Raw genomic sequence first — 15,895 nt, forward strand, 5'->3', positions numbered from 1 at the left:
TCAGCCTAGCTCACAGCAACCTCAATCTCCTGGGCTCAAGCAATCCTTCTGCCTCAGCTTCCCTAGTAGCTGGGACTACAGGCATGTGCCACCATGCCCAGCTAATTTTTCTATATATATTTTTTAGTTGTCCAGATAATTTCTTTCTATTTTTTAGTAGAGACAGGGTCTCGCTCTTGCTCAGGCCTGTCTCCAACTCCTGAGCTCAAACACTCCTCCCGTCTCAGCCTCCCGGAGTGCTAGGATCACAGGCGTGTGCCACCGCGCCCGGCCAATGCTGCATTTCTTACGGCTAAGCTGAACACCAGCCGATGGCTCCCCAGGGCACCAAGAGGGTCTCAGGGATATTTCCATGATTTTGTCCTGTCTCCTGTTGTCACCTGGATCCTTCACGTCCAGGCGCGTGGGCAGAGGGGGCAGCCTGGGCACACTGCGGCCAGCCCGGCATCGACACTCGGAATGTCATTCCTTACTCCGTTGGGCAGGACTCGGGTGTGCCGCGCCGTGTGGCTCATCTAGGTGCCATGGGGCCCGGGGGATGTCATCTCCCTGTGTGCTCAGAAGAAAACAACCCAGCTTGCTGAACACCTTCAGTCGTTTCCACTACCATTATAGGAAATGAAATCTAAATAGTGAGAATCTTCTCTGCATGAAGCCTGTGTTTCTACTGACATTTTATTTTATCATTGCAACAATCCAGCAAGGTTCTTTTTTTTTTTTTTTTTTTTTTTTTGAGACAGAGTCTCACTTTGTTGTCCAGGCTAGAGTGAGTGCCGTGGCGTCAGCCTAGCTCACAGCAACCTCAATCTCCGGGGCTTGAGTGATCCTTCTGCCTCAGCCTCCCGAGTAGCTGGGACTACAGGCATGCGCCACCATGCCCGGCTAATTTTTTAAATATATATCAGTTGGCCAATTAATTTCTTTCTATTTATAGTAGAGACGGGGTCTCGCTCTTGCTCAGGCTGGTTTTGAACTCCTGACCTTGAGCAATCCACCCGCCTCGGCCTCCCAAGAGCTAGGATTACAGGCGTGAGCCACAGCGCCCGGCCCAGCAAGGTTCTTTTGAGGATGAAAAAAACTAAGATTCAGAGAATTTAAAGTGACTTGCAAAGGCCACTGCCCTGAGAAACGGGGGGTCAGAGGACTCAGGTTCCCCTCTCAGCTCCAAGTCCAGGACGATGTGCTGGACCTTGGAGGTGGAACAAAAGCTGAGACCAAAGCTCAGACTTCTTACTGCCATTTGCTTGTGGTTTGTTTCTCCATTACAGGGAAATTCTTATGGCTCTGAGCATGCTATATTGCCGTACGGACTGTAGACTTAGGTTTAAGCGAGTCTTTATTGACTGGAGGGGAAAAACATCAGTAAAAGATGCTGAAAGATGTTCTCATTACCAAGCAGAGATGCAGACGTTTTTTTCCTTACTGAAATCTGTTCATCCTCTCCCGGGGGCCCCTCGCGGAAAGGCTCGCAGGAGAGCCCACCGTTCCCAGATTAGCAGCCGCAATCAGCGCGGCAATTAGGAATGTCATTTCTGACTCAAAAGAGGACTTCTGCACATGGAGCTGCCTCCCAGAGAAAACAGTCTCCACTGCCGTCTTCTCTTTGAGGGATAGCGGGTGTATTTCACAACGCGTTTTGCTCCTGCTGTAAGTTGATGGAGGACTTCTTTTGGAAGCCAGTGGCCTGGCAAGAGTTAGTCCTTAGCGGGTTGTATCTCTTCTCAGTTTGGCTGCCTCTCCCGCCTGGTCATGTGGGTTCAAGTTGAGCCCAGCTGAAGCCGGCCCCTCTGGGAGTCCGCAGCGGGCTGCACACCCAGGGAGCCGCCGCCTGCCCACAGCGCGCGGTCTCAGGGCTTCTCGCAGCCCCAGCCCGGCCCGCCAGCCCAGGGCGCCCAGCTGTGAGCTCCTGCTCTGGGGAAGACGGATGGTGTTTAGCCAGCGCTCACCGTGGCCTGGGGACCTCCGAGGATGGAGGCTCCAGGAGGGAGCCGTGCGCTCCCGGCCCCCACGTGAGTCATCCCTGACCCTTCACCCTGCTCCATGCCAGGAGCCCGGAGCCCTGCTTGGCTGGCCTCCCCTAACACGATGGACAGCAGAGGTCCTGACCGCACCGTGAGAATCCTGACGTTCTCTCTCTCTCGTGTGCCAGCCACGCTCACTTTCAGTAATTAGACACCAGCTCGGTAACCCTTGCCGTCCTTTCAGAAGAAGGGCGGCTCTCTCTCCCGCTCCGCTGGGCTACCCTGCCTCACTCCAGACGTTGCGGCCACTTTCTTGCGCCAGAATCAGCCCCCCAGGCATGAAAAGATTTAAGGATGTAGCTAAATTAGACCTCCCAGGCATGGAAACACCTGCAGTGCATGAAACCATGCTTTCCGATACTTGCAGAAAACTAGAACTTTCTAATGAGGCGTTTCATCCTGCTTACCTATCTTCCGTGAGGAAATCGACATCTCAGCGAAGTCTATTTGCCTGAAGTCAAACAGGTGACGACTAAAGGTAGGCACAGGTGAGCCCGGATGCCCTTCCGCTCCTGGAAGCAGCTGTGCCGTGGTGCCCAGCTCCGGGGGAGTCGGCGGGAGAGGTATCATCTGTTTTCCTTCTAAGGTTTGTTTAGCGTTTGGCTTTTCCTGCCCTGAGACGGACTTGCCTGTAAGGAGGCCAATCCGACTTAGCTTGAACAACGCTGGGTTTTTGCCTGTAGTAGAAGGCCTCTAAATACAGAATACAAATCAGCTTAACTTCTCCTCCAGAGTCTGGCAGCGCTTCACCCACCTTCCAGAAGCAGAGTGCAGCAAATCCGCCTTAGCAAACATGTGCATATGCCTCTCATCTGAGCTGTCAGGAAGGCAATTTATAGACTCTCACAGCTAAAGCCCAGAGGGGCCCTGGCGTGTTGCAAAATTAAACCGAGTCTGGGAAGCTCACTGCCCCTGACCACTACTCAGGTCTCATCTGAAATAATGGAAGTCGCAGTCAAACTCATCCATTAAACCAGAATCATTTATTTATCATAATATCTACCGCCTGTGGCTTCAAATGATCGCTCATGAATTAATGAGCTCATCTACTTGCATATCAATATTTTGTTTTATTTTAAACTAGAAAATACAATTCAGGATTAGGTTTTGTTCTCAGTGTCTACTTTCTTTATTGCATCGGTTCAGATAGCAACGAAAGATTAAACCACAGAATTGTTCTCTCTCTAATTCATTTTTTTTTTAATTGGCTTTTATTTTTATTAGCCATGACTGAAGGAAGCTTGTCTCAGAGAAATTCAGACTGAGGTCATTGAAGTGGCTTAGAGTTTGGAAATTTTTATAAAACCCAACTGTGCAATTGGATTGAGTTCGTGCTAAGAATAGGTTTTCATGCCAGACTTATGCCAAATTCCATTTGGTTCCTGGCAGAAAACCCTTGAAGAATGGTATTTGGTTTTGTTTATTTGGCATTTCAAATGCTGGTCCATCTGGCTCCCATCCCGGTCAGAAATCGTCGGAACTGGAGGCAGGAACTTCATGGGCAGCACATGATCTAGGTCCCTAGCATGTCGTCAGAATGCTGTTGTCAGGACAACCGTTACTGTGGCACCTCTGTGCCCCTCACATTGCCATGCTGGCTGACGTGTTCATCTCCCCTGGGTCACGAATAGTCCTCTCCTTTCCCCTTCCCAAGAAAGAAAGTCCTGACAGATAGCTCCCTTGACTCACCTCTCTTCCTGAAGGCTTGCGGATTCCATCACACCGTTTCCACTTGGGGTGCAGAGTCATGGTGGGACGGAAGGCTGTCCTGATTTCTAGCAGTGAGAAATGAATGCATGTGCCTCGCATTCCTGACGGTAATGAGAACTTGTCCTTTCAGCTGGTGCTCGCACCCGGGGATCCCACTGCTTGATTTGTAGTGTTTTGGACTAACCCTCTGCGCTCTGTCTTTGGATCATTCCGGAGCACAGTAGGCAGCTGAAATCTAAGCTTATCTCAGTAGGGAGCGCAAAAAACGAGGCATTTTTAAGCGGGCTGTCAGGCCTAAAAAATAGATCTCAGTTTATGAAATGTAAAAACTCAGAAAGGACAAAAATTGCATTTGTCTTTTCACTAAGACTATTATGTCCAAGGCAGGATATATCAATTTTACATGTTATTGTTTCTACCCAAAGTATTCTCTCTCATTTAAAGCAATATTTGTTTGGAAGCAGTGGTTGGTGCTGGTAGCCAGACATATCAACACACAAGCAAGTTTTTTAAAAAAATGTTATTCCCTAAAATGAATCTAAAAAGTTTGCCAAGTGCATTTTTGAGATTAGTAACAGGAAGTTTAGTGCTGGAAAGGACCAGAGTGGGGATGGGACCCCTCCTTCCGGGTACAGATAAGGAAACTGAGGTTCAGAGAAGCAAAGATTCCTAACAGCACAGAACTAGTAGACTGGAGAGCTGATCTTCAACCTGTAGGTAGTGAGTCCGCTTTCAGGTTCTTAGAGTAAAACTGTACAAAACGATGGAAAGAATGACAGCAGCAAAAACAGCTATCACTAGGCACTTTTATGTACAGTAGCTTATTACATTTTAACAAAAACACAAAGTAGATGTTATCTCCATTTTACAGATGGTAAAACCCAGTCTCAGAAACATCAAGTAACTTTCCTGGGATCACACAGCAGAGAGCATTGGGAGCCAGGTTCAGTAGAGGATAGTCTAACTGGAGAACCAGTTTTGTTATTTTCTAACTGCTATAGGAGAGTTCCTTTTTGTTGTCCTTTTTTTTTTTAAAAAAAAAAAAAAAAAAGAGCAGAAAACTCCCATTAAAATACACTAATGATCAATGACCTAAATGCAAGAGATAAAACTGTTAAACTTCTAGAAGAAAACATAGGCTTACATATAACATAAAGCAGGCCCAAATGGAAATTCTAGAGCTAGAAAAATACAATATCTGAAAAGAAAAAGAATTAAACATGACCTTGGATTAGGCAGTTGTTTCCTAGATATGACACCAAAGCACAAACAACAAAGGGAAAAAAGTAAATAAATTGGACTTCAGCAACATTAAAAAACCATGTGTATCAAATATCATCAAGGAAGTGAAAAGACAACCCGCAGAATGGGAGGAAAGTTTTGCAAATTGTGCATCTGACGAGAGACTTGTGTCTAGAATATGTAAAGAACACTGTATGTTTCAATAATAAAATGACAAATAACCCAGTTAAAAATGGGAAGTAAGGCCGGGCGTGGTGGCTCACGCCTGTAATCCTAGCACTTTGGGAGGCCGAGGTGGGCGGATTGCTCAAGGTCAGGAGTTCGAAACCAGCCTGAGCGAGACCCCGTCTCTACCAAAAATAGAAATAAATTAATTGACCAACTAAAAATATATATACAAAAAATTAGCCGGGCATGGCGGCGCATGCCTGTAGTCCCAGCTACTCGGGAGGCTGAGGCAGGAGGATCGCTGAGCCCTAGAGATTGAGGTTGCTGTGAGCCAGGCTGACGCCACGGCACTCACTCTAGCCTGGGCAACAAAGTGAGACTCTGTCTCAAAAAAATAAATAAATAAATAAATGGGAAGTACTGTGAATACCTTTTCATTTAAATCATCGGGCAGCCCCTCACAGCTGCGGTAAGGTCCTTGCCTTGTCATTCCACCCGTCCTCTCTCAGTCCACTTCTGTGGAATTATTTTGTCCTGGGTATAGTCAGTGTTTCAGTCTTTGTAAGTCTAATACAGGTGTCCTCAAACTACGGCCCTCGGGCCACATGCAGGTGTTTTTTGCCCATTTGTTTTTTTTACTTCAAAATAAGATATGTGCAATGTGCATAGGAATTTGTTCGTAGTTGTTTTTAAAAACTATAGTCCAACCCTCCAACCATCTGAGGGACAGTGAACTGGCCCCCTGTTTAAAAAGTTTGAGGACCCCTGCTCCAATACCTTTCACTGAATGTAGCACATTGTGGATTTCATATTGTTGAGAAGTGGAATTTTCGAAACTCCTTTGAAGGGTTTGAGCTTTGTTCCGGAGGCAGGTGCGTTACTGGCTGGTGAGCTCCGTCCGCTGGGGCTTGTTTCCTGGCTTTGCCAGAGTGGCTCTAGCCTGGAGGTCTGAGCACCGGCCCCAAACGTTCTAACGGCTGCAGACGCCTATGTCGGGTTCTGTGGCCTCCACCACCGATGCCCCTGCCTGTTGACCACCTCCACCCCATGCTGCAGAGGGAGCGACCCTCAGTCAGAAGCTGGCGTCAACAGGCGGCTGCCTCCTGCTTCCCCCCCCCGAAGGGCTGTAGCCCTGTCGTGTCTGCAACACGGTTCCTGAAAATGCTCGCTTTTTGTATTTTGTGCAGGGTTATGATCGTGTATGGTGAGATTCATTCATTGCTCTATCATAAGCAGAAATCTCTCCTACTTTATTTTTTTTAATCATTCTGTGCTAGATATATTTGAGTGCTTGGCAATGTTTGCATTCCTTTATGGGGAGATGTTCAAGATAAATAATAAAATTAACAGAACTTTTAGTCTAGTGCATCTTGCTTAGAGAAACCTCAGGTTTATTTTACCGTTTGTTCTAGAAGTTAAAAAAATAGATACAACTAGATAGAGTTAAAACAGGGAAAATCTATTCGCATTAACCTCACACCGTACTGGGTTAGACGGTGATGTTTAGAAACATGCTGTGAAGTTCTTACTTAGGGGTGTGGATACTTAGGGGTTGGTCTCTGTGTAATAGAATGGCACGGGGAAATATTAATAATCTGGAGCACATTGTATTGTCTTTATCTTCTCGTCTTTGGACTGTCCCATATTCTTGTCTCAGTTTCCTGTCCTGACTGGCATGTAAGCTTCCCTGCTCCCTCCCCTTTGTTTGGGAAATTCGCTAGGACTGCAACAGGCGCAGGTTATAAGCTGTCTTCCAAGTTCCTTTCGAATAACTGCGCTGACCTGTGGCGTGAACAAGGTTAAGCCTGGGCCTGCGCCGGCCAGGGTCACACCGTGCGGGGAGGGAGGTTGGTGTACCCTCCCAGCCTCCCCCTGCCACCAGGGCCTCCACCTCCCAGCCTCTCTCTCTCCACCACTTTCCCGAGCTCCCCCTACTCCCTCCACCCCCGGCATGCGTATCGATCCCTGGCTCAGGGACCACCTAGCTCCAGGAAGGTGCCATGACCGAAGCTGGCTCAGTGCGCCTTAGAAAGCACAGCTGGAACAGAGACCCTGACGCAGCAGCAGCCTCCATGGCTTGCCCCAGAGCGGGCGACCGTGCGGGTGGGGCTTCCCAGCCAGGGCAGGAGGCCCCAGCGGCGTCATTGTCCAGCAGCAGCTTCCCGGCCCCGCCCGTTTTACGTAATGTTTCCGGCCAGCGTCACCTGTGGTTATGAGCGTGCTCATCCTCTACCTGGGTGTTCTGGTCTCAATGACCCGCGGGCCAGCCGTTCCGCTGCAGGCTCCGATTCCTTCCCTCCTACTTCACACCCCTCGGTATCCCACAGATGGAGCGTCCCTCCACCTGTCTCCTGTGCCTCCTACGGCCGAGATAAAGCAGTCACTCCGCATCCCATTAAAGGTCAAACCACCTCGTCCTTCATCTCGCGACACCGCGTGGTGACACTGGATGTTTATGAAACTCGTCCCTTCTTCGACTCAGCACAGGCCTTTAGAGCGATCCAGTTTTCCATGCAGACACTTGAACGAGATGAAATGAAGTGCCGGGGACACTGCTTTCCCACTGACATCCTTGCCGCGGCGGCACGAGGACGTGGGTGCTGGTGATCGCTTAGACCCCATGGGCGAGGCGGGAGACTGTGGGAGCCGTGGTCTCCTCTGCCCGGGGCGGCTGTCCCATCTGCATCTTGATCGGCCTCGGGGCCGCGCTGCACGTAGCCAGCCTCCGTCTGAAGCTGTCTCTCCTGATCCCCCTCCTTCTCTCTGGAGCCCCCTTTCCTGTCCCCATGCCTGGTTCTGTCTCCGCTTGGCCTCTGGGCGTGGAAGCACCTGCAGCAGCAGGCCCGTCTGCCTCCTCTCGCTGCGTGCATCTGTCTCGCGGGCGAGCTCCCTCAACTGCAGGGGTTGCTGCAGGTACTGTCTGTGTGGTCACAATTCCCAGTTGTCTATCTCCCTCCCGCCCCGTCCCTGTAAGAGATGTCCAAACCCATTTCCAGAATGCCCACGGCCCACTCCCCTGGATGTCTAAGCCGTCCTCACTCACGTGTGGCCAAAAGAGAGCTCCCCGTCCCCAAGGCCCAGCAAAGTCATTCCTCCGCCAGCCTCCGCCTCGGTCCATGGGGCAGGGAGTGCACCGGCTGCGGGTTGCTAAGGAGCTCGTCACACGCAGGTCAGACTCACCGCTCCCCGCGGGGCTTGGGCTTCTTCTGTGCATCGCAAACCGAAGCTCCTTCCTACAGTCCGCCCTCCATGGGAAACTAACAAAGAGCATCCAAATGAGAACAAGCAGAGGCTGTTTATTCAGAGCTGGCTCTAGCAGGGGGCTCTGCCAAGGTTATGAAGAGTGTTCTCGGCTGACATCTCTGCCAGCTCCTCCTCCACTTTCTTTGTCAGGCTGTGAATTAAGCCTCGAATGGAGCAGCTCCCCCGGCTCAGTCCTAGACGAGGACACCAAGAGAGCTGGCGCTGTCCGAGGGCCACCGGGCAGGAGCTGTGGCCTTTTATAGGGGGCGGGTGCCCTCTGACCAAACGCTGCTCCCCACTCTAGTCTCCCAACCAGAAGACAGAGGACAAGAGGCCACCGATACAACCCACAAGGTCAGTGTCACGAGTACGGAGCAGGTGGAGAGAGACACGTGGCATTCTCCCTGAGGCTTAGGGACACCGTATGTCACCCAGATTCCTGGCCATCCCATACCTGCCTGCCCACCTCACGCTGCCCCTGTTTCTCTGGCCTCGCAAGACCCCTCTTTGTGGGGAGGGTCCTTCCCAGAGGGCTGTGTCATAGTCTTCCCATCCCTGAAGTCGACCCAGTGTCACCTCTGCAGAGAGGCCCTTTGCCAATGACTATGCCTCCAACCTCTCCAGACCCTCCTCCACACGGTCTCCTCGCTCTGCTTTGTTTTCTTCTCAACACGTATCACTGTTACGACCAGAACACGGAAATTATAGCTTATCGTTTCAGTTCCCCAGCGGAGAAGGACGTTGTCTGTTGTTTTGTTCTGTTCTGGTTTTTGTGTGGGTTTTTTTTGCCATATCTTCAGTGTGCTTCATAAATATTTATGAAGTTAACATATAAAAATTTTAAGAATCGAAACATCGAGTTTTTAAAGTAGGTTTGTTTGTTTCAGGGATGCCAAGTGAAACATCTGAATTAAGCATCGGAAGACTTGAAACGTAGCCCAAACTGCTGTAGCTTAGAGCGATCCTGAACTTCCATTCGCTCATCTGTAGGTGCTCGTGATATCTTCCCTCTCTTCTTCCCAGGAATAGCGAGATGATGACATGAAATAAGACATTTGCAGATACAGAGAGGACCATAAATCATCACATAAATGTTTTTGTTTATTTTACATTGAAAATAGCCTACTTGAAAATTTTTCCTGGGCAGAGTGTAGAGCCAGATGAAATTCGTGGGAACGAGGCTGTGGTCAGGAACACCAGGACGTTATGGGCTTGGCATTATTATGCATTCCCACAGGACCAGCTGGACACCCCCTGGTGTACGTGGTAGCCAGAGCAGGTGATTTTCAACCACCACACCCATATCCATCAAGGTGACACCACCAGGAAGTCCCCCCTCCGGGTGTGGATGACCTGAAATACGCTGTGCTCTTAGAGATTTCCTTCTTTGGCATTGATCATGAGCATCTGGCTGGCTTATTGCAGTTCCCACACCGCCCAACCCAGTGCCAGGCACATGCTGGACGCTCCGTGATTGTAAGTTAAAAAGGGAGGGGGAGGGGCAGCAGGTGTGAAAGGTGAGAGGCGAGCAGGCGAGCGTGGGAAGGGAGTGAAAGCGAACGTCAGAGACCACTGCGTGCCCATTTTGCAGTATACCATCCCCTCTACAACTACCGCGTTTCCCAAAAAATGAGACCCACTCAGAAAATAAGCCCTAGCAGGATGTCTAAGCATTTGCACAATAGAAGCCCCACCCCAAAATAAGACCTAGTGAGGGGCGTGGCTACACAGCACATCTGCACAACCCGTGCATGTCGTCGCGGAGCGGGAAAGAAGACGAGCAGCCCTTCTCACCTGCCCCGTGAGAGCTCTAGTGCTCGACAGGAGAGATTGGGGCCGATGGTTCTAAAGGAAACAGAGTCGCAAGACATTCAGGATGGAATTTGGGGTTTGGAGAGTGAGGATGATGTTCCAGAAGAAGACGGCTTAACTATATTTGAATCAATGTAGATTGTTGTACCGTACTTTAAAAAAAAAAAACACATCCCCTGAAAATAAGCCGTAGGGTGTCTTCTTGAGGAAAAGTAAATATAAGACCCTGCCTTATTTTCAGGGAAACTCGGTAGCCGCACCTGTATATCTTCCCCTGGATGAGTGGAGGCCAACTCCTGTGGGGTCTAGGAACAGGCGGCTGTCCCTGTGCTTGGAAAAGAAGAGACGGTTCACAAGCTCCCTAAGCTCACAACCCAGCATGCCTGGGCCTTTCAGTAGAGTGGTTGCCATGACATTGCATGGGAGAACCTTCCGGGCAGTTCCCATGCTGAGGGCACAGGGTGACTGTGATATTAAAAGAAGCATTTGTTGCTCTTTATACTCAGAGGAAATCAAGGTGAACTTAAACTCATTATAAGCACGGCTGAGCACATTTGCATGAGCGGAAAATGAACACAGGCGGCTTCTCGCAGATCAGCTTCTCTCTTGCAGAAGAAGAGACGGAGAGTGCCCCCTGAGCCTGTTTGTTCTTAATTAAGAGGGATCCTTTTGGGATAAGAAGCAGTTGATAATGGCATTTTTACCACCACTGTACAACTTCTCAGACATCGCCTGTCTCTGCATCTCCCAAGTTTCAAGTACAGCCTTTGAAGCAAGTTTGTAGGGGGATGGGGATATGGAAAAATGCAAAACAAATATAATAATAGAGAAAACAATTTCAAAACATTCTACACACAGATGAATAATGCAAACCTTCATCGTGTTTGTTATCTATGATGCATTCATTTAATATTAATAACTGGCAAAGGAAAATGACTGTCACCATTTTTTAACAAGCCTAGTGTATTCCGGCTACAAACCTTGCATGACTGTCTATTCCTAACATGGCCTATCTTATTAAGAGTTTGTTATCTTTTTTAAATTTAATTTTGCAAATAATGAAATGTTTATAAGAAGAAAACAAATATTCCGTCTAAAGCTAGATGCTCCTGATTCCCTCCCACCTCCATCAAATATCTATCCGCCTCTGCCAATTCCTTTCAACTCTCTCTCTTGCCATCCCTCTATCTCTCTCTTCCTCTCTCCCTTTCTCCCTCTGTCTTTCTTCCCAGCCAGGCTCCACGGTTAATGCACACAGTATATCTGGCTTCAACAGCTCATCATTCTCTCTCCAGAGATGTTTGATTACAAGATGAGAAGCACATACAAAGCACTCGTATTGTCTTTCAGATTCCCTCTCCAGTGAATGTAGTCATTAAAGAATTGCATCAAGAGGAAACACTTTTATAATGTGGCTGTCTCCAAATTCCAAGGATGGTCTTCTTATTGATTTAGTAATAGCTTACAAGTCACGACTGAAGATTAGTTTTTCCGCACTTACGCGCCACCTTCATAAAATCTTTACTGAGCAACCATGGCCAATAACAAGGATAGATCATGCCCTACTAAATTCAGCCTTTCTGTAGGTCATATGAAGTCTCTGGCTGGGAGCTCTCGTGAGATTCCATGTGGTCCTCATTTGCATTTGTCGTGGAGTCCAGGTGACCCCCGGGAACCTCACAGTGTCTGTCCACGGAGTAACACCTCTGATAGCTGTTTCTGGAGATGCTTCTAGACACAAACACATTCTTAAGTTTGCACTCCCCAAATAACAATAAGGGGCATGTTTTTCTGCAACCATTTACATCACAAAAGCTTAGGGCTTTGACATTTGGTTTAATAGAATTCATACATTTGAAGCATTGCCTTTGTAATTTTTTAATAACAGTGTTACAGAGACACACCTCAAAAAATACTGTAGCATGGTACAATTTCTGTTTTTTTAAAAAAATGTGTTGAGGTTTGATTTGTGGCCTAGGATGTGGTCAGTTTTGGATCAAGTTCCATGAGCTGATGAGAAGAATGTATATTTGGTTTTATTTGGGTGGAATGTCCTGTAGATGCCTGTTAGACCCATTTGTTCTAGAGCCCTGTTTAAGTCCGCTATTTCTTTGCTTATTTTCTGCTTGGAGGGTCTGTCCATTTTAGACAGTGGGGTGTTGCAATCCCTAGCTACTATGGCGTTACTGTTTATCATGCTATTTAGATCATACAGGGTTTGCTTTTTATATCTGGGTGCTCCTGTGTTGGGTGCGTAGATATTAAGAATTGTTAAGTCTTCTTGTTGGATCTTTCCTTTCACCATTATCTAGTGACCATCTTTGCCTTTTCTTTACTTTGGCTATTTTAAAGTTTATGATGTCTGAAATCAGAACCGCTGTCTCCACTCTCTTTTGGTTTCCATTGGCTTGAAAGTTTGTTTTCCAACCCTTGACCTTGAGTCTGAAAGCGTCCTTGTGGGTTAGATGCATTTCCCGGAGACAGCAGATACTTGGCTTATAATGTTTTATCCACTCAGCCGGTCTATGTCTCTTCAAAGGACAATTCAAACCATTCACATGTATTGAGAGGATAGATACATTGGGGTAGATTTCTGTTCATATTGTTAGGTAAGTTCTTACTGTTTTGTTTTACCTCTTGAGCCATTGTGGAATCCGGGTTCTGGGCTTTAACTCTTGAGTGGTTTTGATTTGGTGGGTGTCTATAGTGCTGTTCAGTGTGTATTGCAGGTCTGAGATCTAGCACCTCTTACATTATCCTGGGTAGAAATTGAGCCCATGCTTCAAAATGAGGTGTCACAAGGATGGGAAAACAGGCACCACATGTACTCGCCATCAAACTGGTACTAACTGATCGACACTAAGGTGTTCAACATGGGAGAGTAACACTCACTGGGAGCCGGTCAGGTGGGGGGTTGGGGGGCTCGAGCGGGTGGGGTGAGTAAACCCACAGCTAATGTAGACGGGGCACACTGAATGGGGGAAGGACACACTCTTGTGGCCCTGGCTTGAGCAAGGCAAGTACATTTCGTGTAACCAAAATGTTTGTACCCCCATAATATCCTGAATAAAAAAAAATACTGTTGCTTGGTTTTTTAATTACTCAGAAATGGAGAAAATAATTATAAAGGGGTATATCTGTTTCTGTTAAAAATGAATCCAGACAATTATTAGAAGTGAGAGTTGTCAAAACGTCTTACCTGCAGCAATTTTAGGTTGAGTTCTACTGACTTCTAAGTGCTTACCCATGACCTTTGATGTTCTCATTATTCTGGGAGCTTCTGCTTATACTCAATCTGCCAAGAGAGGAAGTTATACTACCAGGCTGCATAATTTGCTTCTCAGCTGTAAAATATCTCTTTATAAAAAGTGTGGGTGAGGAGGAATTATGGGAGCAAATATGGTATTTATCACTTGAATTAAAAGACTAAACCTGGCAAATAGTCCAGCTATCCATCCACAAATAGTGTCTGTTGTTAGCAGCCTGATTGGGGAGAATTTGATGAGTAGATATATTTATATGTGAACATCATAAACATCAAAGCCACTTTTATGTGTATTGTTTTTCTTGTCACCCACAAATCATATTGCAAAAAGATTGATAGTAATTGAATAAATTGCTGTGTGTACTTAAGGACTGGGCTTGTTGGAGACATAACAGATTTATGAGATGATCAATTTTATTTTTTTTTTTTCTTTTATGTCAGTGCTCGTTGGAACACTTATTTCCAAACATAGGACGACCAAGCTCATTGGCACTAGAACAACAGGCCGAGATTTCAAAGGACGGCTTTGAAAGGTGGTGTCATGTCGGGAAATCACTGAATCAGAAGTCAGATTTTGTGTACAGATTCCACTTGATAACACTCCCTGATTGACATAATCTCTAAAATCCCTGTTAGCTCATACATTTTATGATTTCATAACACAGTTCTTATTCAGGGTTTTTTTAGGGGGGTTTTAGCCGACTCTTCCCTAAATCATTGCACTGCCCTATACATAGAGCCCAAGCAGCGGGGCCCTCCCCCTGCGAATGTCAGATCTTTGGGTTTCTGCCGTCTGCATCCTCCTGCCCTCTTGCCAGGCAGCAAAGTCCGGTGAGATGCCTCAGGCCAATGTTTTGTAACAACAAGGTCTTAAATTTTATCTGTGTGCCATGAACTGGAAACTTCCAGGGTCAAATCATCAACCAAGAGTTCTTTATCGATTAAGCCTCGTGGGAGGACTCGGGGAACCTTGCATGTCTTGTATCATCCCAAACTCTGCCACCCACAGGCTGGCTGGTCTCCAAAAGTCATGACTTTTTTGGGGGAAGGGGGCTGTGAAAACAGCGTCACTTCTGGGATGCCTTCTGCGAGTGACCTGGTGACTATTAGCTGATCGGCATTTAACCCTTTGTGCTAACCCCATCGTCTGGTTCTCCTCCCCTGAGGTCCCTGTGTGAGCAGGGGTGTGTGGGGGGGGTGTCTGGCAGTGAGGAGTGAATTCTGCACTGTTGGGGGAAGGGCCATTTGAGTGAGTTTGATGTCGAACTGGGCCGAGGAGAAGAGGAAACAAAAGAGATCGCTTGGGAAGGGTAGGGGGAGTGAGGAAGAGGAAGAGGAAGAATTTGGAAAGTGATAGAAAAAATGTTTCTGGTCCTTAAAATTTCACCTGTGTAGACTGTGTTTACGTAGCTTAGCCAGAATCTCCTTTCGTCCTGCGTGCCATCTCTCTGTTGTTTATTTGTGCAGCACTCTTCCTGTCAACTCCCACAATTAAATGACCCCAAGTTTGTCAACAGTCATGAACTCGGCTACCCCTGCTGAAAATAAGGGCTTCGAGCTCCCGAGCACTTTAAACATTCCCACTGTCTTGCACATTTGTTTTTCACAGTGCAGGCTGTCACACAACACAGGGTTATGAAATTAATTTAGTGGGTCGTGATCCGCTTAAGAAAATAAAATGTATTTAAAAAGATGCCCAGCACACAGTAACTAGTAGGATGAACTATAGTGTTGCAGCATTTTGTGCATTATATGTGTATGTAGTATGTGTTTGCTGTGTCACTGTATAAAATGTATCTCTCATAGTAGATTGCAGTCACAACAATTTGAAGGTCGTTGAACCCCTTTCTGACTCTGGAAAGGGAGAAAGAGGCTCTATAGGAAAGGGTTAACTCAGCAGGCCTGGGTTGCTCAAACCATGCACATGCCCAGAAAGACTGTCCCTTGGCTGACTCCTGGAAATTGGCTGCCAGCCCTTGGAATATTCTGCCCAATAAGAGGTGTTTCATTTTGTTGTGTTTTTTTGCGTTGGGCCTTGTGCTACATGGGACCAGTTGTATCAGATGGTTTACCCTAACAAGGTGATTTATGGCGGATGCCTGCTTTTGCTGGGGTGGCATGAGTAGCTGACATCAGTCCCACAGGTGCTCCACGGCTACGTGACTAACCCCCAAGGCAAACCCCCGGACACCAAGGCTTAGGTGAGCGTCCCTGGTTGGTGACCTGGTTCCTAGGAGAATTAACTGTGTCCATGAGGCTCCACGAGGAGAGGACACCTGGAAGTTCACACCCTGTTCCTCCTGGACTCTGCCCCATGCGCTGTTTCTTTGTTTCCGATTTTAACCTTTTGCTGTAATAAGTCATGGCTATAAGTATTACTCAGAAAAAATAACCTTCTTCTGAGTCCTGAGAATGCTGGTGCATCACCAAGCCT

At 47.4% G+C, this 15,895-nt stretch overlaps 1 protein-coding gene across 1 annotated transcript in view; it reads left to right on the forward strand.

Annotated features, from left to right (window-relative positions):
* Positions 1-15,895, forward strand: part of DPP6 (dipeptidyl peptidase like 6) — an 827,489-nt gene that overhangs the window by 91,512 nt on the left and 720,082 nt on the right. The gene's annotated exons all lie outside the window — the stretch shown is intronic.

This window comes from Microcebus murinus, chromosome 9, assembly GCF_040939455.1.
Source record: "Microcebus murinus isolate Inina chromosome 9, M.murinus_Inina_mat1.0, whole genome shotgun sequence".
In the NCBI taxonomy this organism is placed as follows: domain Eukaryota; kingdom Metazoa; phylum Chordata; class Mammalia; order Primates; family Cheirogaleidae; genus Microcebus; species Microcebus murinus.